The sequence below is a fragment of the Schistocerca serialis genome, chromosome 3 (genome assembly GCF_023864345.2).
Source record: "Schistocerca serialis cubense isolate TAMUIC-IGC-003099 chromosome 3, iqSchSeri2.2, whole genome shotgun sequence".
Classification (NCBI taxonomy): Eukaryota; Metazoa; Arthropoda; class Insecta; order Orthoptera; family Acrididae; genus Schistocerca; species Schistocerca serialis.
In genome coordinates, this window is record NC_064640.1 from 314,412,282 (window position 1) to 314,438,425 (window position 26,144).

The window sequence follows — 26,144 nt, forward strand, 5'->3', positions numbered from 1 at the left end:
GGTCATCAGAAGATCAAAACAAACTGGAAAACGATTTAGAAAAAAAATATCTGAATGGCGCGAAAAGTGGCAGTTGACCCTAAATAACGAAAAGTTAGAGGTCATCCACATGAGTGCTAAAAGGAACTCAAACTTCGGTTACATGATAAATAAGTCTAATGTAAAAGCCGTAAATTCAACTAAATTCCTAGGTATTACAATTACAATCAACTTAAATTGGAAGGAACATATAGAAAATGTTGTGGGGAAGGCTAACCAAAGACTGCATTTTATTGGCAGGAGACTTAGAAAATGTAACAGACCTACTAAGGAGACTGCCTACACTACGGTTGTCCGTCCTCTTTTAGAATACTGCTGTGCGGTGTGGGATCCTTACCAGATAGGACTGACGGAGTACATCGAAAAAGTTCAAAGAAAGGCAGCACGTTTTGTATTATCGTGACATATGGGAGAGAGTGTCACAAAGATGACACAGGATTTGGGCTGGAAATCATTAAAAGAAAGGCGTGTTTCGTTGTGACGGAATCTTCTCACGAAATTCCAATCACCAGCTTTCTCCTCCGAATGCGAAAATATTTTGTTGACATCTACCTACATAGGGAGGAATGATCAGCACGATAAAATAAGGGAAATCAGAGCTCGTACGGAAAGATATAGGTGTTAATTCTTCCCGCGCGCTATACGAGATTGGAATAATAGAGAATTGTGTTGATGGACCCTCCGCCAGTCACTTAAATGTGATTTGCAGAATATCCATGTAGATGTGGATGTAGCTGTACATGTGAAGACAGTAGTAGCTCCCTGTGCACTACTGCTATTCACTTTCACATATAATTTAACTGCTTGTGGATCAAAGTGCCTGAATATTAGCATAGATGCATTAGCAGACAGTGACTGCCATGTGGTGATGGGGATCGAAATGCAACTAAGTGTGTTAGTAAGAAACAGTTATTCGAAAAATACTGTAAAAATGAACTAGTGGCTTTTAGTTGTTGATGTAATACCTCCTATGTACTATTGCCTAATTTTTAATAAAATATCTATTGTCGCAAATTGTGTGTTACTTCTTACTTCATAACCCTCTTATTATAACATACCTCAGTCAGCAAGACGATAGCGTTATGATAGCTACGAATATTATTGCAAGTGCGTGTATATTGTTTTTTGTCTTATAGAAGCCTACTGCACACCAATACCTGATGTAGCTGGAATGGCGGGTGAAACATCAGCATCACAGGGAGTTTGTTGTAAAGCAACTTGTCCCGTGATGGTGTGGAAGAATAGAATATGGTATTCGCATGATCGGGACATTTGTACTTTAACCCAAATGATGAGTAAGGAGTTGTGGTAGAGCCTTAGCTAGCGAGAAGGGTCAACGCAAATTGAATTTGGGACAGGTAAAAACTAGTAGAAGATTAGGACAAAGGAGAAAGGTACACAGACGTTCCCCCCGACGGGAGAAGTAAGTGGTGTCACTAAACACACAGACAGCTCAGACATACATGGTAAGTTATATGCCGAATCCATGCAGCAACAATATCTGAGACTGAAATACGGTTATACTTATTTTCAACTGGGTTCATGAATGTCAAAAACATGCAACATTGTCAACACAAAAACAGCCAGCTGTTCTATACCCACCAGGAACAACACGCTCTGTAGGACAGATAGAGCACTGATTCGCCGCGAAATCACGGCGGTTAAACCGGAAATCGCGCGAGCGCACAATGAACGGATTACCCGCTTCCCCAGCCGGCCGCTGCTAGGTAGAAGCTGCCGCTGCACCAGCCGCCACGCACCCAAGACTGCGCCTGCATCATGCAATGCGCCGAGGAAACCCTAGGCATATTTGTCGGTGTAACCACAATAAAATATTACTAATGCAGCAGTCTGTCAGCGAGCAAAGTATCGGAAATACCCCGTCACGGAAACTGTAGTTTTAGAATTATCAGTTCCACCACGTAAATTTATGACGTCCTTATGGCTGAACATAAATTTCTCGTAAAATCTCTGAAAAATCTTACGGCTATCGATGCACTGATATCAATATTTTCCACATCAAATCTATACCTCCCTTGCGCGAGGACATAGCCCCACCCTCATCATTTTCTTTGCGGATGTCGGAACACTGGCCACAGTAACTTTCCATCCCAATACATACTTTATAAGCCTGGTGATCACAGTGAATCTGTCACACAACTCCTAGTAAGTATAATACTTCGCCAATAACTGAATGCTGGTGGCACCAAACAATACTGAGTGAAAATTCCATGATGGATGGACATGCTCCATATGTTCTTCTTGCGAGTGGTACCACTGTCTTAGGAAGAGAGATTTAATGGTCTTAAGAGTGACCAGCTATTGAAAACACAGTTTCAATGACTATGTTACTGTCACTCTACATGAGAAGCGGTCTTGGTTATACAGGCACATATAAGTGTCGTTAACGATATCCATATTAAAAACTATACATGCTTTATAAGTAGAGGTATGGAATTGCTTCCAAAGGAATTGGCCTTCCACACAAACACCACGACACTGAACATAGATGGTAATCGCTTGCGTTTGTGTTAACAGACCGAAAATGATGGTGCCCATCACCAGTGGAGTGGTAGTCAAATGAACATGTAGAACTGTTAGCAGACTTTGAGTTTCCATCAAGTGCGGCACTATATGAGTCTGCAGACAAGCTCATGGATCGGAGCGGTACACGGAATTGTTTCCAAACTTCGAGTTTCGAATACATCCATCATCTGCACCACTGGTTGTGCCTCATATAGGTACAAAGTGACTGTTAGTATACTTTTCATGTTCGTCCTATCCAAAATCCACGCATGTGGATCATTAGGAAGAGGGGAAGTATTAGGATTTTTCAGTACGTTGGTGTATTGGATACGCAAATATTCTCATAGAAAATCGAACAACCCATGGGTATGTCAGCAATATGACCATATAAATAAAGAGGACATTCCAAAAATATGAAAAATGACATAAAATCGGTAAAATTGGAGGAAAACCTGCTATAATAGCGGAAAATTTTTGTGAAATACGCAGAATTGAGGGAAATAAGATGAAATATGTAAAATCGCGGAAACATAGCAAAATTACGGTAATTGGCTGAGAATACATAAAATTAGAGAAAAAGAGCATGAAATGAGCACTGACTGAAATTAATAAAATTGCGTGTTCTGGAGGAGAGTGGACTGATGCTACATGCATGTTATGTTATGTTAACCGGAGACCTAGAAACGACGGAGAGGCTCCGTCCCCACCGCCGACGCAGTGGTCCGCAACCCCCCAACGACTACCGCAGTCCACTTCACCCCTCCGCCGCCCCACACCGAACCCAGGGTTATTGTGCGGTTCGACACCCTGTGGACCCCCCAGGGAACGTCTCACACCAGAGTGTAACCCCTATGTTTGCGTGTTAGAGTAATGGTGGTGTACGCATACGTGGAGAACTAGTTTGCGCAGCAATCGACGACACAGTGTAGCTGAGGCGGAATAAGGGGAACCAGCCCGCATTTGCCGAGGCAGATGGAAAACCGCCTAAAAACCATCCACAGACTGGCCGGCTCACCGGACCTCGACCCAAGTCCACCGGGCGGATTCGTGCCGGGGACCGGCGCTCCTTCCCGCCCTGAAAGCCTTGCGTTAGACCGCACGGCCAACCGGGCGGGCTGCTACATGCATACACCTTAATAGTGGAAAGGGGAGGAGGCATTCTAGATATCCTTCGCATGAGAAATACAACGTAGCATCGGACCATGACTTCTGGTGCAAGTGGTAGGCTACCAGGGTTGTTGGTAAACTGCGATAAGACTGTACATCTTCTCTGGCTACTGACCGTGGTGTTGATTTCCCTGTAAGATAATCGTTATTTCTTCGTATCCATTTTCAGCTGCCGATTATCGTTGTACAGGATTGTTGTGAACATATCATAATTTCCGAACCGTAATCGTGCTTGAAATTTGTAAACAGCGGGTGTCATAAACGTTGAGAAGCCCATGTAGTAGTAAGAATCGATGTTTTCTTTGGTGTGCAAAGTAGTTGGTTCATCACCTTACAGCCGAGTGGTTCTACGCGCTACAGTCTGGAACCGCGTGACCGCTACGGTCGCATGTTCGAATCCTGCCTCGGGCATGGATGTGTGTGATGTCCTTAGGTTAGTTAGGTTTAAGTGCTTCTAAGTTCTAGGGGACTGATGACCTCAGAAGTTAAGTCCCATAGTGCTCAGACCCATTTGAAACATTTCATCACCTTACAGTTTGTCACCCTAGTTTATCGGAGAGAAGCTTGCAGAGAGATTGTATGTTATGCAATGGAAATAAATTTCTTAAACTGAAATATTAACAGTGTTGCATTCCACACGTCTAATAATCCGGAAACCACATGGCCCTAGCATTATAGCGTGTTTAAATGTAGAACTTTGTATTCCTTGGAATACGTTTATTTTCATTTCTCTCTTTCTGATATCTCGTTAGTATTGACACCAAACACTGGAACAATACTTCAGAATTGCTAGTACAAGTGATTTACGTATAATGTTTCAAACTCGTTTTTTAGGTCAGTGACAGGGGTTTCTGAGGGACTGGAAACTCTGTGTATACATTTGCTTAACAGTTGTTGTGTATGTGGAGGAGACTTCTGTTCACGGAGTGAGTGCAGTATGGTGTATAATTTCACATGTCAAGCGCAGCTGCTATGAATTTGCCTGCTTCCTCATTAATTGCATTTTCCGTTGATGACTGAGCCGTGATCCGGCTCGCGTTTGTGTCGTTGACAGGTTGGCGTCGTGTATTCGGATTGTGACCTCTCGTTTCCTTAGCGCGTTCACTGGCGCCACTATGTTTGCCCGCTTTGTCTGTCCGTGAGTGGTAGTATTTCCGGGTCGTCGTGTGTCCTAGTTCAGAAAGAGGGTAGGTGGTGAGGGGTGGGGGAGGGGGGGGGGGAGGGACGGAGCAGCATTGAGGTCCGCACAGCCAGTACTCGCCCGACCGCTGGCGCCATACATACACTGCCCGACGGAAGAATGTGGTCGTGAGAGTGCACGATCACGTCAAGGACCGGATTCAGCGAGTTTGAGTCGAATGGATCGTTATATTCCAGTAGTGCAATCTTCACTGGCGTGTGTGTGTGTGTGTGTGTGTGTGTGTGTGTGTGTGTCCGTCGAAGTTTCCTGATGGCAAAAAGTTGTCAGTCGACGATTCATATTGGGACCTTTCGGTGACTGACTTGAGCGGGAACGACCGTTTGTTGGTCGTTCGGTCGGTCGTCTCAGCGGACGACGTGTATTTGGTTTTCCGACCGCTTCTGGCTTCTCTGTGTTTGTGTCTACTTGTAATTCGTCCTCTTGCTCCACAGTGACTGGTTTTTATGTTGTTTGAGTTGTTTGTGGAATTGTTTTCGGGAATCCGTGTGTATCTTGTGTGGTTTGAACGAGCTGTCTGCGTACTGGATTAAGCAGTTGGTTAGGACGGGCAGCAGTGAGGTCCGTACAACGCCGGAGCGCGGCACCAACGCTGGCGACACACGTGCACTGCTCGATCGAAGTATGTGGTCGCCATGGAGGACGACCACGTCGGGGTACGGGTCACCTAGATAATGTTGAATGGATCGTTAAATCCGAGTTGCGAAACCTCCACCATTTTGTGTGTGTGTGTGTGTGTGTGTGTGTGTGTGTGTCCGTCGAAGTCACCTCATGGCATCAAGCTGTCTGTTGGCGGTTTTATACTCCGACATTTCCCTTGCCTGACTTGACTGGCAACGACCAATGGTTGGTCATTCGGTCGGTCCTCTCAATGGGCGACGTGTATCTGGTTGGGTTGGGTTGTTTGGGGGAAGAGACCAAACGGCGAGGTCATCGGTCTCATTGTGTTAAGGAAGGACGGGGAAGGAAGTCGGCCGTGCCCTTTCAGAGGAACCATCCCGGAATTTGACTGGAGCGATTTAGGGAAATCACGGAAAACCTAAATCAGGATGGCCGGACGCGGGATTGAACCGTCGTCCTCCCGAATGCGAGTCCAGTGTGCTAACCACTGCGCCACCTCGCTCGGCCGTGTATCTGGTCTTTCGACCGTTTCTGTGTTCTTTGAATTCATGTCTACGTGCAATTCGTCTTGTTACTGTACAGTGACTGTTTTAGCATTGTTTGAGTTGTTTGTCGAATTGTCTTTCGCGGCTCCATGTGCATCTAGTCAGATTCTGAACCCTTCTTAACCCTGTCTGCGTACTAGCATTTGGTGGAGCCAATTTGTGTAATTAAATGCTTGTCATTTGACGATGCTAACTGTTATTCTATCGTGGTATTGGTTATCGCATCTTAGGTGGATTTTGCGAGTGTGTTGGTCGGCGTTTAAGCTGTCCCTAGTTTGAGATGCCATCCCGTTAAGTGAGCATATCTCTTGGCTGCCTCTCTCACCGCTTACCCAGCTGTAAGGACTTCCCAGATCGATCCTTGGGGCACTGTCTGTGGATCAAATGGCTCTGAGCACTATGGGACTTAACTTCTGAGGTCATCAGTCCCCTACAACTTGGAACTACTTAAACCTAACTAACCTAAGGACATCACACAAATCCATGCCCGAGGCAGGATTCGAACCTGCGACCATAGCGATCGCGCGGCTCCAGACTGTAGCGCCTAGAACCGCACGGCCACACCGGCCGGCTCCCACGTTTCAATGACAATCATTTTATAGGACTGATGCAAGCATAGCATGATTTCCGAAACGTAGTCTGGTGTGAAGGGTGGGCGCTATACATCTGCAGAAAGGTATATAGTGCATGTATCGCAAAGAATCTCAGTTATTTATATGGTGTAGAAGGTAACAGCTTTATTATCTCGAAATTTTTTGCCAAAGTGAGTAAGGTATAAAACTTTCAAGGAGAGTGTATGTGAGATGTTAGAAATATATTTCCACACGAGTAATATATCGAAAAACCGCACTCCTTTAACATGGTAGAGTGATTAAGTTTAGAACCCTGTAACCTTAGGAATGTGTGTTTATGTTCTAAGATCATTTCTCTCTTTCGTTCATTCTCGTCTCGTGCGATTTCCGGTTTAACCCCCGCGCATTTGCTATGAAACAAGTACCTATCTGTCTATAGAGGGCTTCTTGCTAGTGGATATAGAAGAGCTGGCTGTTTTCGTGCTGAGAATGTTAACACAATTATGCAGTGGGTTAATACTCTCGAAAAATGACTTGCTTCTTCCATCATCGATATTTAGCATGTTTTTGACATTTATGAATCTACATCTACATCTACATGACTACTCCGCAATTCACATTTAAGTGCTTGGCAGAGGGTTCATCGAACCACAATCATACTATATCTCTACCATTCCACTCCCGAACAGCGCGCGGGAAAAACGAACACATAAACCTTTCTGTTCGAGCTCTGATTTCTCTTATTTTATTCTGATGATCATTCCTACCTATGTAAGTTGGGCTCAACAAAATATTTTCGCATTCGGAAGAGAAAGTTGGTGACCGAAATTTCGTAAATAGATCTCGCCGCGACGAAAAACGTCTTTGCTTTAATGACTTCCATCCCAATTCGCGTATCATATCTGCCACACTCTCTCCCCTATTACGTGATAATACAAAACGAGCTGCCCTTTTTTGCACCCTTTCGATGTCCTCCGTCAATCCCACCTGGTAAGAATCCCACACCGCGCAGCAATATTCTAACAGAGGACGAACGAGTGTAGTGTAAGCTGTCTCTTTAGTGGACTTGTTGCATCTTCTAAGTGTCCTGCCAATGAAACGCAACCTTTGGCTCGCCTTCCCCACAATATTATCTATGTGGTGTTTCCAACTGAAGTTGTTCGTAATTTTTACACCCAGGTACTTAGTTGAATTGACAGCCTTGAGAATTGTACTATTTATCAAGTAATCGAATTCCAACGGATTTCTTTTGGAACTCATGTGGATCACCTCACACTTTTCGTTATTTAGCGTCAACTGCCACCTGCCACACCATACAGCAATATTTTCTAAATCGCTTTGCAACTGATACTGGTCTTCGGATGACCTTACTAGACGGTAAATTACAGCATCATCTGCGAACAACCTAAGAGAACTGCTCAGATTGTCACCCAGGTCATTTATATAGATCAGGAACAGCAGAGGTCCCAGGACGCTTCCCTAGGGAACACCTGATATCACTTCAGTTTTACTCGATGATTTGCCGTCTATTACTACGAACTGCGACCTTCCTGACAGGAAATCACGAATCCAGTCGCACAACTGAGACGATACCCCATAGGCCCGTAGCTTGATTAGAAGTCGCTTGTGAGGAACGGTGTCAAAAGCTTTCCGGAAATCTAGAAATACCGAATCAACTTGAGATCCCCTGTCGATAGCGGCCATTATTTAGTGCGAATAAAGAGCTAGCTGCGTTGCACAAGAACGATGTTTTCTGAAACCATGCTGATTACGTATCAATAGATCGTTCCCTTCGAGGTGATTCATAATGTCTGAATACAGTATATGCTCCAAAACCCTACTGAAAACCGACGTCAATGATACAGGTCTGTAGTTCGATGGATTACTCCTACTACCCTTCTTAAACATTGGTGCGACCTGCGCAATTTTCCAATCTTTATGTACAGATCTATCGGTGAGCGAGCGGTTGTATATGATTGCTAAGTAGGAAGCTATTGTATCAGCGTAATCTGAAGGGAACCTATTCGGTATACAATCTGGACCTGAAGACTTGCCCGTATCAAGCGATTTGAGTTTCTTCGCAACCCCTAAAGTATCTACTTCTAAGAAACTCATGGTGGCAGCTGTTCGTGTTTCAAATTCTGCAATATTCCATTCGTCTTCCCTGGTGAATGAATTTCAGAAAACTGCGTTCAATAACTCCGCTTTAGCGGCACAGTCGTCGGTAACAGTACCATCGGCACTGCGCAGCGAAGGTATTGACTGCGTCTAGCCGCTTGTGTACTTTATATACGACCAGGATTTCTTCGGATTTTCTACCAAATTTCGAGACAATGTTTCGTTGTGGAACCTATTAAAGGCATCTCGCATTGAAGTCCGTGCCAAATTTCGCACGTCTGTAAATTTTAGCCAATCTTCGGGATTTCGCGTTCTTCTGAACTTCGCATGCTTCCTCCGTTGCCTCTGCAACAGCGTTCGGACCTGTTTTGTGTACCACGGGGGATCAGTTCCATCTCTTACCAATTTATGAGGTATGAATCTCTCAATTGCTGTTGCTACTATATCTTTGAATTTGTGCCACATCTCGTCTGCATTTGCATAGTCAGTTCGGAAGGAATGGAGATTGTCTCTTAGGAAGTCTTCTAGTGACACTTTATCCGCTTTTTTAAATAAAATTATTTTGCGTTTTTTTCCGGTGGATTTGGAAGAAACGGTATTGAGCCTAGCTACAACGACCTTGTGATCACTAATCCCTGTATCAGTCATGATGCTCTCTATCAGCTCTGGATTGTTTGTGGCTAAGAGGTCAAGTGTGTTTTCGCAACCATTTACAATTCGCGTGGGTTCGTGGACTAACTGCTCGAAATAATTTTCGCAGAAAGCATTTAGGACAATCTCGGAAGATGTTTTCTGCCTACCAACGGTTTTGAACAAGTATTTTTGCCAACATATCGAGGGAAGGTTGAAGTCCCCACCAACTATAGCCGTATGAGTGGGGTATTTATTTGTTACGAGACTCAAATTTTCTCTGAACTGTTCAGCAACTATATCATCGGAGTCTGGGGGTCGGTAGAAGGAGCCAATTATTAACTTAGTTCGGCTGTTAAGTATAACCTCCACCCATACCCATTCACACGGAGTATCTACTTCGACTTCACTACAAGATAAACCACTACTGACAGACACAAACACTCCACCACCAATTCTGCCTAATCTATCTTTCCTGAACACCGTCTGAGACTTCGTAAAAAATTCTGCAGAACTTATTTCAGGCTTTAGCCAGCTTTCTGTACCTATAACGATTTCAGCATCTGTGCTTTCTATTAGCGCTTGAAGCTCAGGGACTTTCCCAGCACAACTACAACAATTTACAATTCCGACTGTTCCTTGATCCAAGCACGTCCTGTATTTGCCATGCAGCCTTTGAGACTGCAGCCCACCCCGTACTTTCCCGAGGCCTTCTAACCTAAAAAACCGCCCAGTCCACGCCACACATCCTCCGCTACCCGTTGAAAATAAGTATAAACGTGTTTCAAATGGCTCTGAGCACTATGGGACTTAACATCTGTGGTCATCAGTCCCCTAGAACTTAGAACTACTTAAACCTAACTAACCTAAGGACATCACACACATCCATGCCCGAGGCAGGATTCGAACCTGCGACCGTAGCAGCCCCGCGGTTCCGGACTGAGCGCCTAGAACCGCTAGATCACCGCGGCCGGCTAAACGTGTTTCATTCTCAGACATTATTGCAGTGTGGGTTCTGCATGTAACATCTCTGTTTTGGTTGGTCTGTCCCGACATGACCAAAGCATCTCATCCTGTACATCTCCATCAGTATGCTGAGGACATTTCTTTCCTCGCCGTCTACCTACACTCCAGAAGTCCCAAAGATCCCTACAACTCCACCTCAATCAGTTTACCTCCTGGTGTAACCAATGGCTCCTCAAGATTAACCCCTGCAAAACCCAGGCAATAATTATAGTACAAACAACCCACTCCTTCTGTCTGCATGAATGACACCTCATCACTTATGACCATACCATCCAACTCACTAACACACTAAAATACCTCGGACTAACCTTCAACCAGCAACTAATGCGGAAACCCCATCCAACAGAAAGCCCACAATAGATTAAAACTACTAAAGCTCCTTGCTGGCTGAACATGAGTACCACATCCCTCCACTATTCTTCACACATACAAATCCCTGATCTGTCCCATCCTTTGCTGTGCCAGTATTATCTGCATATCTGCACCACCCAAGTTCTATAAGCCCCTCCACATACTCAAACGCCATGCTTTCCACCTCGCTTTCGCATCTGCTTCACTTCCCTCACAAGGATCCTTTACCAACTCATCACATTCCCACCTCTTCTCACTCACATAAAACACGTCTGGATAATCTACACCACCCCCAAATTCGATTCCAACAGTGCAATTGTGTCCCTACTCCTACCCAATCCAAGAGTTCGCCACGCCTCTACTTACACACCCCACCAACACTACACCTACACACCCTCCACATTCTCTCCCAAAGAAATTTCAACCCTCTCCCTCTCCCAGATCATGAACTCACCCACCCCTCCCTCTCTACCCCCCCCCCCCAGGGGCTCCCTCCTCCTCCTCTCCCCTCCAACACCTTCTCCTTGTTCCAACCCAGTCGCTCCCCACTCTCTTTTCCTTTCAACCTCACAGATCACAATGCCAGCAATCCTCTCTCCCTGTCTCCAACAGCCATCCCTATCTCACTGTCATTACCACCTCTCGCCCTCAGTTCAAATGGCTCTGAGCACCATGGGACTTAACATCTATGGTCATCAGTCCCCTAGAACTTAGAACTACTTAAACCTAAATAACCTAAGGACATCACACAACACCCAGTCATCACGAGGCAGAGAAAATCCCTGACCCCGCCTGGAATCGAACCCAGGAACCCGGGATTGGGAAGCGAGAACGCGACCGCACGACCACGAGCTGCGGACTGCCCTCAGTTCTCATCCACATCATTCTCCCCTCCCCCTCAGTAACTACTTTTCCTCTGACAAATTGCCTGTTGGCTTCTGTCTCAGGTTCTTCGGCTGATGATTTTTCTGATGTTCCGCCAGCACGAGTGGCTGGCATTGCCAAAGTTTCACTCTCCAGGAGGGTGACCTAAAGCAGCTTATGGTCAATGACAGAATACCAAGAGGGGAAAAGCAGCACAATAGGTTAAGTTGAGGTACCTCAACTGAGCATTTTCCCACCAGTTTTTTTCGATCAGTTTCATTAATATAGTCAATTAATTTGATATCAAAAGTGACATAGGGTTTCTGGGAGTAAGGCAGGCTGAGGTTTTACCAGAGGTGGAGTATCACAAAGAAAAGTACGCTCGTTCTCTCATTCAAAAGTGCGAGAAATTCAAAAAGTGCACTCTTATTAGTGGGGGGAGGGAGAATGGGTGGGAAGTTGTGCGGATTTCCGAGAGGAGATGGAGGTGATTAATTGATAAATTTAATTAGTGAGTCAATTAACATGATATCAAAATTTTTCTTGTATCAGTAAGGAGATTTCCCAGATGGAGGGGGAGGAGGAGGGGGGGATTGGCAGGGGTGGAGTGTTTCTCACAAGGATGGTTTATTCCCAGGGCGTCATAAATCAACACCCTAGGAGGTTATAAATCAATTAGCATAACAATAGGTATGTCCCTGAATGCATCCTTGTCCTAAATGTACACAACCTATACATACAAAATGCGCTCATGCCACACATGCCCTACTACTGTCGACATGGTGTTTGTGCATGTCCAAGCAGCATGGCTATACTAAAACAAGTACCCTCACACACACCAACCGCATTTCAGGCACCTTTTGGGCATTTGTGTGGTCATGGGTCCTTTCAGCAGCCGAACATGGAGCGAGATGGCAAACCGCGTGTACACCAGGTTTCGAGGACTGGGTTCTACGGTATATTGAGAAGAATCGTAGTACAAGCTCCAGGTAAGTGGCTCGCCAACATGGTGTAAGCCACAGTATGATTATGTGTATCCTGCATGACAGCTGCTATTAGTACTATCTCGTGCAATGAGTGCAGTAGTGGATTTCCCTCTCAAGGAAGGATTTTGTCGATGGTTTTTGCTACAGGAGATCACAATTATAGGATTTCTGTCATCAGTTCTCTTTACTGACGAAGCAACCTTAACCAGAACTGGCATCATCAGTCTGTATAATGGGCTACAGACAATCCTTGGGGAATGGTTGAGGCACTCGTCACTCGTCAGCATCAGTTCAGCATCAATGTATGGGTAGGGATTCGTGGGGATATTTGGATCAGTTATTGTTCCACAATGCCTTGACGGAGGAATAGACCTGAACTTCCTGGGGAATGCACCGCCTGGGCTGCTTGAGAATGTACCTTTGGCAATACAACAGGTTATGTGGTTTCTGCCTGACGGAGTACCACTACACTTCCTGCATTACAGTTGCTGATACCTCAAAAACATCTTCCCTCGACGTTGTAACGTAGCCTGCTAGACCACTGAACATAAAATCCCTGGATTTTTACCTCTGGGGAACCTGAAAAGCGTTGTGTATGCTGAACCAATTCATTATGTGCAGACTCTTCAGCAGTATGTTCTCCACGCCTGTGACGCTGTTCGGAGGGATACTGGTACGTGAGAAAGAGTGCAGCAGTCCATGATGCGACGTGTGAACTCGTGCATTGCACCTCAAGCAGCCACTTTGAACATTGGTTGTGTAATGTGACTTGGATGCGATGGAGCTCTGTAATGTGTTTCGGGATGATTTGTTGTCACTGCACGTACACTGTCTCTTTCCAGACGCGCGTTCATAGGACCTTTGTTCCTCCATTTACAGTCAGGAATCCGACCCTGCAATTGCCGGTTTTATTAATGTTCGCACTGTGTATTAAACAAAGTATACTAAAGATCTACAGCCCTTACCGTAAATTCCGATTCCTCCCTCTATATTATACTTTTTCCAAATTGCATGTGTGGTGTCACCCATATCCAATACGGGTGTTTCTGTAAGAGTGTGCAAGACTGTAACAGGACATAGAGAATGCTCCACTCAACAATTTGAGGTAGGGAATCTGGGGTCGGAGCCGGCCGGAGTGGCCGAGCGGTTCTAGGCGCTACAGTCTGGAGAGGCGCGTCCGCTACGGTCGCAGGTTCGAATCCTGCCTCGGGCATGGATGTGTGTGATGTCCTTAGGTTAGTTAGCTTTAAGTAGTTCTAAGTTCTAGGGGACTGATGACCTCAAAGTCCCATAGTGCTCAGAGCCATTTGAACCATCTGGGATCGGAGAAGGCAGCCGATGGAGATGTGGAAGTAAACTTTTCTACCACTTTGTTTACCAATAATGTTTTCCACCTTATTCACAACTAACATGCGTACAAGTTTACACGTACTGTGCTGTTTATTTACATATAGGTTCTTTATTTCCTCCAGGGAAACAAAGAGAATGACCCTGGTTTCTAGGGAGTCATGATGCAGGTTTTGTTTACTTTTCTCGTCCATGAGGTGACTGTTGTATTTACATTATCCCATGGCAGAACGTGCTATGAATCAACGACAGATCCGTTCATTACTCAGTGCAATTCAGAGACGTACAGTACAATTCGATGGAGCGGTACGAGTACAGTTTCACAGAACTCACTGACATGCACCTTGTGAATGTAAGCAATGCTGTCGCTTCTGAAAGGCTGTACAGGAAACGCTTTCCTAACAGGCATCATCCGTCACGACGAGTGCTTATTTCTATCGATCGACGAATGTGTGAGACTGGTTCATTGGAAAGAAGAAAAGAGGAAACTGGCAACATCAGGGCCACTCGCACACCCGATTTTGAAGGGGAGGTGCTGGAACGTATTGCGCGCGAAATGTAGGCTGCACATACTAGCATGTGGCAATTACTCCACGGACAACAATTACACCCATATCACCCACGACGAGTCCATGCAATGCTTGTGACTGACCGTGAAGCAAGGGTCGCACTGCGTCAGTGGTTGCCCCAACAATGGACTGATCAACCAGATTGCCTCCAAATCTTGCTGTTCACTCACGAGGTCTCATTTGATCATGATGGTATTTGGAGCAGCAGGATCAGCCATGAGTGGGATGAGGAAAACCCTCTCTCTGTAGTAGAGTCACACCAACAAGTACATTTTGCTGTGAATATCTGGTCCGGCATTGTAGGCGAAAATCTCATTGGCCCATATCTTTTACCTGGCCATCTGAATGGCCACTTGTAATTGAGATTGGAATTTACTAAACATTCAAGCATCTCGTGTTTACTGATGTGTTTTGAAACACTGGTTGGGGGTCATGCTTTGTAGAGCTTACAGAAAACATCATGGCATCTTTAAATTCCAGCAACGCCTCTTTTTTAGCACACACTGCAACATCACACACTCATTAATAACACAGAAGTGACGTAGGTTTGGTATGTATTAGGAGTTTATTTGTTTTAAATATCTTTTTGTGGTAGGTTAATAGTACTTGTCAGTCTTCTTATTCTTTTATTCTGCTTGGTGGCGTTGGCTGATCCCTGTATCCCTGTTGCTGCTCTTGTTCACGAATATGCTCTCTCTATACCGAACAGAACAAGAATGACGCCGCCCATGCATTTGCTCTAGTAATAAAAGTGGGACGGGACACTTGATTCTTATTGGTCCAGAGAGAAATGGGAAGGGGAGGATTTTCGTGGGCGATAGGGCTCTGGTAGAGTGTTTCAGATCATGGCAATCTGTTGTCAACCATCCAATATACGAGTAAACAGTAATGGAGGATTCTGATCATTTGTCAGTGTTCTTGCACAAGATGTAATCAGGGGTATATTTGTTGTCAAGTGAATAAGCCATTACGGAAATTGTTTAGCGCAGGGTATTGGTGTATTTGGTTAAAATAATGAGCTGTGGTAAGAGTTTAACATTGTATTTACTTATTGATCTTAGAATGGGAACCCAGGCATTTGGGTGAAAATCGGCCTAAAAATGTAAATAACAGTGGTAGGATAGCAGACGTTGAGCTGAAGATATTGCAGCAACTTCTGATGTTTGTGTACGATGATTGTGCTCCACAGCTCCTGCAACATGGCACCCCATGGTCGCGGAAAAGTATTGTGTGCCTGAGTTGAAGGCACAGTGTGAACTGTAGTTTGCCCTAGATATGTTAGCGGAAAACGTCATGTGAAGTGCATTGCTCACACTGCACCTCCACTGCCCACGTTTGAAGGAACTGTTGGGTCCTCCATCGTAATTTGTAATTTCATCATGTCCTCCTCGATCTCTGTGATCCATATAATGCCGCTATTGCTATTCCATGATTTTTCTATTATTTCCTGCTAATTCTATTTTCTGTTGTTCTCATCAAATGTCCAAGGAAAGAGATCCGTTTCTTTTTCATTGTACTTGTGACTGGTTTTTATCTCTTTATAAACTGTTTCATTTGAATCTATCCTCCAAACTCCACATTTTTGGTATTTTTTATTTATACATGTTCTGACTATCCTTCTTTCAGTTTTGAGTAATCTGTCTATTGCTACAGTGTTGGTTGTTGTAAATATAGTATCGCTAGCATATGTTATTTGCGGCTGTGTGACTGTTTAGTAGTGTTTCAGTTTCGTGGCTATAGAGAGGCATTTTTTGTTACACGTGTTTTTGGTAACATGAGGTGTTTTAATCAGTTTGTTTATTCTGCTCTGCAATGAAGGTTTCTCACTCAGGTTGTGTGTTATTCTTTCTCCCAAGTATTTAAACTTTCCAACAATTTTTATGTTGTGTTCTACAATTCTAATTTTGCTTGCCAGTGGCATTTTGCTTGCCGTTAGCATTATTTCTTTTTTTTTCAAGAGATTTTTCGAGGCCAATACTCTGGGCTATTTCCTGTAATGATTGTATTTGTTGTTTGGTTTCTTGAATGTTGTCTTCCACTTTGTTGGACAAATTCTTCAAAATTTTCCACCATTTTGCAGAATATGACATGAAGTCATTTCATTATGTAAGTCAGCCGTTCCAGAGTCACACTGTTATTTCAGAGTGTCTTACGTCAAAAGTATTGTTAATATTTACCGAGATTTTGCATAGTATGCTATGACACCATTAACTTACAGCATTTCTGCCATTACCACAACACACGTGTTTTAATACATACTCTGTGACATCACACACACACACACACTAGTAAAGTAGTGGTGACAAAAGATTTCATAAAATAATAGCAATTCAGCCACACAAAGCCGTGTCAAATTATCTGACGTTAATATTTATTTTCATCTCAGAAAATATTCCATGACGTCATTAATTTATATACACAATGTAATTTCAAATTGCCTTACCTCATAAACTACGGTAATATTTACCGCTATTTTTTAATTAGGAAAATTATGGTCTGGTACTCCTCTCACTACAGCATACAAACGTCGATTGACGAATCTCAAGCAATTGAAATAATAGTAAAATTATTGTATTATTATTATTATTTACAACAAATTCCGACACTCTGATCCCAAAGAAACTTGAATTCAGTATTCTTGTTTGATTGTCGAATACACGTACAGCCTGCTTAGTCACTGCATTGCTTCGAGACGTCTCTGGTAGGGCCTTTTGGTCACTCTTTCATGAGAGATGCGGGTAGTAGTACAGTGTTTCACACTGCCACTAGCTCTGTATCATTTGAGCTGAAGGTTGGAATCTCCTTATTTTATGCTTTCTGGGTAGCACTCATCAGTGCACTTACTTTAGCATCAATATAGATTCCGGTAGCCAGCAGCAGTGTCCTTAATTCAGCTTCTAAGTTCTTCCACGTCGCACTGAGTAGATTACGTTCGTTTTTTGCTAATACCAACGTCTGTTATTGAGACACATATAGTGATATGAGAAATCATGATCTTCGCTCGTATCTAAAAACGATTTGCTCATCCTTATTCGGTAACTAGAGCTGTAGTTTTTCTATATAAACGTGTCACGCAATATGCAAGCGCTCCTCTCAATCTATGCTATGGATGCGATGCATAGACTCGCAGTGTGGACGAGAAATACTACACACACCAATAAGACAGGTGGTTTAAACCATGATTTTTAGAGCACCAGGCGTTTGGCGCAAATGGCTCTGAGCACTATGGGACTTAACTGCTGTGGTCATCAGTCCCCTAGAACTTAGAACTACTTAAACCTAACTAACCTAAAGACATCACACACATCCATGCCCGAGGAAGGATTCGAACCTGCGACCGTAGCGGTCACGCGGTTCCAGACTGTAGCGCCTAGAACCGCTCGGCCACCCCGGCCGGCACCAGACGTATACTTCAGTTGCTAATATTTTTGGTTCAGCAGACGATGGAGACTGAGAAACGAAGGAGGCGTCTGCAGTACAGTATGTATGAATCTGCGCCGCATACTCTTCAGAGTCATGTTTTCAGGTTGGCCACTATTATACCATGTCTGTTGCTACATACTAGACATCGAACCCAGCTCTCGTGTCGAATGTCAGTCTTTCTACGTTGTGTACAGTTGTGCCATAATTTCCTCAGTCCATACTGTTTGTACCAACCTCGATACAGGGTATATACTAGCACCCCGACAGGTCATTCAGTACCTATCGGTCGCTGTGTCATCCTCTGCCAATGCTGTCATGCCTGTGCGGTATAGCACATCGCTCTCCCAGCCGTTACCAGTTTCCCAGACTTTGGAGCAGCTACTTATCACTCAGCCAGCTCCTCAATTGGCATCATCGGGCTGATTACACCCTGAATCAGTTCTCCTTGGCAGTACCGGAAACTGATACACAGGTTCTCTGCGTTACGGTCAGACCCGGTGGCAACTTGCATATGGAGGCAGGCATACGTATGATTCCAAATATTCCATAACCTGTTCTTGTACTAAATAGTTTTCTCCAAGCGACAGTACGTACAGAGACGAGTAACGTGCTGTATTCGCAACACTCGTGACTGTTTTTTACTACTGAAATGTAGAATCAATTATGATTAATTTTAATGAAACACTGCAGTCTTTTGCTGGTATTCTATAGCTGGTGATAGGATAGGAATTGTACAGTATCATAACGCGTGCAAACGTTTACAGCTAAACGTTTCTAAAAAATAAACTGGAATTGTGAGACGGAAATCTTGCGGCAGAACGCCTGATTAGAATCATTTTCTTGTAAACACGGCCCTACAAGGCTATAAGCCGCCCTCCGTGCTCTGGAGGTAACGTCGCTACTTTGTAGAGCAAAGAGCGCTTTCTATCCCAGTATCAGGCAAAAGCATAGGTGTTACATGTTCTCACTCTCTCTCTCTCTCTCTCTCTCTCTCTCTCTCTCTCTGTGTGTGTGTGTGTGTGTGTGTGTGTGTGTGTGTGTGTGTGTGTGGTTGTGTGTGTGTGTGTGTGTGTGTGTGTGTGTGTGTGTGTGTGTGTGTGTGTGATGTCTACAAAATAAGCACATAGGGAAACGAACCGATCTAACTGATACAACGTTAAAGCCCGATGAATTAAATAAGAGTGAAGAAGCAAGGTTAACGGTCTGACAGATAAATATTTTGTTTTTAAGTAAAGAGCGTGCTTGTTATTCACGTAGTCCTCTTTGATATCAATGCACTTTGTCAAACGTTGCCACAGTGTGTAGAGAACACCCCTTAAGTGAAATTCTGAAAGGTCTGCAAAACATCCTCTTCATTGAATTGAAAACGTTTTTAGTTGCAAATTTCTTTAAATGCAGATGTAATTGGAAATCAGAGGCTGGGAGCGATTACATGTAGTACCTAAAATGACTCAGTTTACCACTGCTGAAGTAAATTTGTGGGCAGATGTACTATCCCGATAAAAGATGCCTTTTCCTTACAGTCAGGCCTGTCTCGCATTTTTTGCATCTTGTTGGCGCAGAAGGCCGGTATTGTATTCTCTATTTTTGCTTTACGCTTTTCAACACACCCAATAAGAAGATTTCCTTTAGAGGCCCAGCAAACGTTAGTTATAGGCTGGTGAACGAAATCGATCTTTCCTTTCCTGAGGTATGGCCACGGCTTCCATATACTGTTTTACTGTTGTTTCGTTTCTGTTGGACCCACGTATCCACAACAACAAATAAACGCCTAATAGCAGTTGAATTCTTTACAAAATGATCCAAATATTTGCTTCCGCATTTGCTTTTGGTCAACATTAAATAAAACACACACGTAGCAATAATCAAATCTCCATATAAAAGTTACTGTAAACTTTCTTCAGACGTTTTTATGTTTTCTGTTAACTCGTGCAACTTCATCGCCGATCGGCTAGCACTGCAGTGTGCTCTTCCGAGATTTATTTCATCGGTAGCTGCAGTTTCAGGACGCGTTTGACGTACACCACAAGTTTCAGTACATACTCCCATTTAATAACTGTCCAACGTATAAGAGAAGATATGTTACAAGCCTACAACAACTTTAGATGAATTTATTTTCTCGACGGACCGTTCAAAACAAATAGTTCCACGAAGTCATTATATTCCATATGGACAAAACTCTTCGATATATCACGTTACCAGCTGACTTACGTTATTGTGCAACCTGAGCCAACATAATGAAAACAAAACACCACTGATGTCAACGCCCTCTTAATGCCAGACCGAGAAGATTCCCTCTTGCCTTAGTATAAGCCAGCAGAGCATCCATAAATGATGAGATATTTGTCTGGGCCGTCACAAAATGATAGTTACCCTACTTTGAATCGAGCTGTTAGCACTAGATTTCATCGACTGTGATGGTGATTTGTTGGTAAGATGAAAAGTAGTCAAACGTGTCAACGAAATCTGCAACAGCTTTGATACCTATACCCTTGAAGTCATCTTCCTGTTTGTGCGGCTAAAAAAGGAACGAAATGGTTCAAATGGCTCTGGGCACTATGGGACTCAACATCTGAGGTCATCAGTCCCCTAGAACTTAGAACTACTTACACCTAACTAAATTAAGGACAAAACACACATCCACGCCCGAGGAAGGATTCGATCCTGCGACCGTAGCGGTCGCGCGGTTCCAGACCGAAGCGCCTAGAACCAGTCGGTCACACCGGCCGGCAAAAAAGGAACAGATTTTTTTGCTTTCACATATCTTTGTGAGCGATGACAATAACAACATCATTGATAATCCTTAATTCCTCAGATACCGGTCTCAGAGGCGTTAAATCTGTTGTAACATCTGTGATACTTGACCGTTGTTTTTCCCCGTTATCTTTTTCGTCGGTCGATCTAGGACTTACACATAATGAGAAGCTTCCTTCCCGTGGTTATACTGTTTAAAGTACTGCAAACATTTTTTACGCCCACGGCCTCCGTCGCTTACACTTGAACACGCATCGCATGCGTTTCGATCGCTGATTGTTTTGCAATTTGCAGCAAGGAATTCTATTTATGCACTGTCCCATTAAGAAAAACGACCAATAACTTCATGAGATCAGTTTCATTAAAAAATTCTATGGTTAATATGCATTTGTAGAGATGTGTCAGGGAGGTGGATAAACAAAATGTCTTTATTTCGCCTTTTTTTGTCTCGATGATCAGGATACAAAACTGAGGTATAACTTCGGTATTAAACCTATAAATAGCAAAGAGACTTTACGGCCAATGGCCTTGCCGCTGTCGTAACACAGGTTCCCGCCATATTACCGAAGTTAGACGCCGTTGGGCTTCGCTAGCGCTTGAATGGGTCACCTTTCGGGTCTGCCGAGTGCTGTTGACAAGGGGGGTGCACTCAACCCTTGTGAGGCCAACTGAGGAGCTATCTGATTGAGAAGTAGCAGCACTGGTTACGGAAACTGACAACGGCCGGGAGAGCATTGTGCTGAGCGCATGCCCCTCTATATCCGCATCCAGTGACGCCTGTCAACAGAGGATAAAACGGAGGTCGGTCGGTTCCGGTGGGTCTTACGTGGCCTGTTCGAATGGCGGAACAGGAGAGACAAATTTTATGGTGATTACTGGATAGTGTAGTTTTGGAATATTTGCTAATCAGGGACCCTGTGACAAACAATTAGTATTATCTAGAATAATTCAGCTGTGATCTCTTTGACCGTACGCGTCTAAGCCTTACCATATAAGCACCCAATGGAGATACGAAGAGCAATAAGTAAGTGGATATGACAGGTTTTAATTTAATTTCATATAAATAATTCGTAATGCACATTCTCAAGTAGATCAGTGATGTATTACACCGCAATTTATGTAGCTAACAACAAAGACGGTAGTCTGAAAATATAAAATACTTTTCTACAGGTTTCAAGACTTTGTAACTATAAGTCTAAGACGACGACCTTGCCTAGGGTATTGGATGGGTCACAGGTGGCGGGTAGAGAACGTTCCACCAGGTATGGTGGACAGTTGCGAATACAGAATAAGCAGTCCCAGACCAGGGTAAAATAAAACCAAATCCACTTTGTGAGTATCTTGAAGCAAGTTTGGAGTCGAGTGGAGAGTCTAAAGCAGAGGCTACGTCGACTCTGTGACGAAAATCGTTGTAGATTCCTCGACCTACGCTATGGGGTGGAAGGTTGTAGGACGCCCCTCGATAGATTAGAGGTGCACTACACACAGGAAGCAGCTACAAGGATAGCACAGTACTTGTGGCGTGCACATGGTTTTTTTTTTAGATTAGGTTCCTCCCGATGGGAAACAAACCGCTGGCCTGATTCCAGGTACAATAATCATGGAGCATTTTGATAATCACAGTATTACCCCAGGTGGTCAATCCACCTCCAATAATACTGACGCAACTGGTCTTTCGGATTCTGGGGCGTCCAGGTTAAAATGTATTGTGGTTCAATAGAGGAAGTCGGAGTTCTGTGGCCAATTTAAAAGCAAAACAAATAGACTTTTAGCAACACTTAACATACAAACACTTTTGCAACGAGGTAAACTTCATAAATTGAGAGATACATTAAAACAACAGAAGATCCAAATTTTGGCACTTCAAGAAACACGAATGATCGACAATAACACCATGGGTTTTGGTAATTATCGTCTTTTTAAAAGCAAAACAGATAAAAGAATGCTTAATAATACACCATATCTAGGAGTTGCTTTGCATTCTCCAAAAATATTTTAAATTCAATAACGGAGGTAAAACTAATTAATAATAGACTAGTGACAATTTCCCTTAAATGCGCAAATAAGGCATACACTTTAATTAATGCCCATATGCCAGTCAATCAGGATAACCGTAAAAAAACCTGAAGAAGTTAATGAAGCTTGAGAAACGTTAGAAAGCATCATCTCGAAAATTCCCTCAAATTATGTTAAAATTTTAATGGGTGATTTCACTGCTCAATTAAGTAAAGGGAAAAATATAAGGAAACGGGTGATGGATTTCCTGCTGATAAACGGACAAACCAAAATGGCCAAAGACTTGTTGAAACGTGCAAGTTAAATCATGTGAACACATTTTAAAAGAACCCTTCTAAACAAAAATCTTGGCGGTACCCAATACATTTATTGGGGAATTTCAAATCGATCATGTAGCAATTTCATACCCTAACTACAAAGAAATTTTAAATGTCCAAGTCAGGAAAGGGGCTAATCGAGATTCTGACCATTATTTAATGCGAACAAAAGTAAAACTACAACCTCAAAAACTCTTCAAAACAAAAAAAGGTTATCCTAAAATTTGACACCTCTAAAATAACCCCAACTCTAACAAGCGACCTTAACAGTAAACTTTCCAACAACTGGAAAAGCGTAAAAGAAAAGTTCATCACAACAGCACAAAATTTAATTCCGCTTCGAAAGAAACAGAAACACCCTTAGTGGAAAGTGGATTGTGAAACAGCAGTTAGGTCTAGGCATGAGGGATTCAAAAATTGGAATAGTAACAAAACTGAAAAATACGTACAACACCTTTCTAACTGTAAGAAAAGAAACATCTAAATTAATCCGACAGACTAATAGAAACTACGAAAATGCCCAATTTTTGGAAATTGATAAAGACTTCCGAAGAAACAATACAAGAAACTTTTATAAAACATTCAAAACAAAACTAACTAATTACCAATCTTAAAGTCTTTGCTTCAAAAATTAAAATGGCTGTTTGGCTCTTAACAACCAGGAAAACTGTAAGGAACTTGCTAATTATTTTGAAAAACTATTTAACTTTCCACTAGCAGCGAATAAATTACAACCACAGAAAACTAATAACATGAACCCTAACTCTGCAGAACGTGACGAAATGGAAATAATTAAACATATCAAGAGACTTAAAAACAATAAAGCATTCGGAGAAGACGGTATAATTGCAGAACTACTAAAAACAGCTGTCGCTAACACTATAAGAGAGATCACTCAACTAATAGGACATATATGGAGAACTGAGAAAATACCTGAGGACTGGAAAACTGCCCTTATTCATGCATTGCATAAGAAAGGGAATAGAACTGATGTTGTTATTGCCGAGGAATCTCTCTTCTCCCGGTCACATACAAAATTCTTGTTTACTTGATCGAGCCCAAGAACAGTTAGAACCTAAAATTTGCGAATACCAAGCAGGTTTAAATACCAAACATATCCTGCCCAGAAGAAATTCTTAATTTAAAACTAATCCTTAGGCACCAAAGGATTTCTGACAACAATATTGTATGTACATTTGTGGATTTTTAAAACGGCCTACAACTCAGTTGATCGTGAATCTCTTTTCCAAATTTTAAGGGAGCAAAGGCTAGATAATAAAACTCTAACATTGATTAAGGAAACGTTAACTGACATTAGCTCTAAAGTTAAATTCATAGGAGAAATTTCTGAACCATTTGGTATAAAGACTGGTGTTAGACAGGGAGATGGACTCTGCCCATTACTGTTTAACTGTGTTTTGGAAATGGCGATTACAGAATGGCGACAATAAAAGTCGAGCAAAAATATAGATAGATAAATCAGCCAAGTTAGGCAGAAGTAATATTAGAATAGACAGCTTCGCCTTTTCAAATGCTCTGGCAATTTTAACTAGGGATATTCCCACAGCATGGAGTGTAGCCATGGAAATGAAACGTGGACGATAAATAGTTTAGACAAGAAGAGAATAGAAGCTTTCGAAATGTGGTGCTACAGAAGAATGCCGAAGATTAGATGGGTAGATCACATAACTAATGAGGAGGTATTGAATAGAATTGGGGAGAAGAGGAGTTTGTGCCACAACTTGACTAGAAGAAGGGATCGGTTGGTAGGACATGTTCTGAGGCATCAAGGGAATCACCAATTTAGTACTGGAGGGCAGCATGGAGGGTAAAAATCGTAGAGGGAGACCAAGAGATGAGTACACTAAGCAGATTCAGAAGGATGTAGGCTGCAGTAGGTACTGGGAGATGAAGAGGCTTGCACAGGATAGAGTAGCATGGAGAGCTGCATCAAACCAGTCTCAGGACTGAAGACCACAACAACAACAACAATTCCCACAGCTCAAAAACAAATTGAAATTCTTAAAGAAATAGCGGTAGAAGTAGGCCTGCAAATATTTTTCGAAAAAAACGGAATATATGATATTAAAGAAACAAGCATCAAAATTTTTGAACACAAAATATAAAAAAAACAAAAAGGATTTCTTAGTTTAAATACTTGGGGGAAATCATAGAAGAAAACGGTCTGGAAAATGGTGCAAACGAAGATCGCTGTCAAAAAATGTCAGCTGCATTCAGATTAACATAAAATATTTATAATAAAAATCACTTTCTAAATTCAGTAAACTTAGGTATTACAGCACTGTAATCAAACCTGAATGTCTTTATGGAGCAGAAACTTTAATTTTAAATACGAAGAGGTATATTGAAGAAATTCAAAAAAAGAAAGAAAGATTATTAGGAAAATATTAGGTACCAGAATTACTGATGGAGGAACTTATAGGCTGAGAAGTAAAAAAGAAATAGAATAATACACAGACATATATGGCGACAGGAGAAAACGAGGACTTAAAGTTTATGGGTATCTTTAAAGAGTGGCAACCACTAGGTTGACAAAAAAAAAAATAGCAGAATTCTACGAAAATAGAAGTAAGGCCAAAACTCAGCCAAATAATGGATCGCTGCGATTGAGGAGGATCTTGAAGTAGCCGGTAAACTCAGGCACACGATATAGACAGAAAAACATTCAGGCAAAAGATATTTGTTTGGAAAGTTGGTCGGAGGGAAATCAGAAAACGGACTGGAACACCATGATCTGATGAAAGGAAGAGACTTCATTCTGAAACGATGAAAGGAATTTGGACACAAAGGAAGGCCAACCATCAAAACTGCCAGTAATGGACTGTAACTCGTGTGGTCGAATTGGGCCCCCATACGTGAATACTAATGAAATAATTTTATTTTTTCTGTTGTAGTTCGCACGATTTACGATACCCACTAAACGGCAAACGTTACATACGGAAAGTAAATAAATGTCCCACTGCTCTAGAACACGAGCCTCCATTCGCGCTACGATCGACTGACCACTGCCGACCGTATCCTGAGTACGACGCTGTGTGACCCTTCTCGAAAAGT

General features: G+C 42.8%; 1 protein-coding gene across 1 annotated transcript in view; it reads right to left on the reverse strand.

The window, feature by feature from the left end:
* The window catches only part of LOC126470801 (uncharacterized), a gene marked incomplete at its 5' end in the record, with an annotated part of 313,759 nt that overhangs the window by 98,065 nt on the left and 189,550 nt on the right, over positions 1–26,144 (reverse strand). The gene's annotated exons all lie outside the window — the stretch shown is intronic.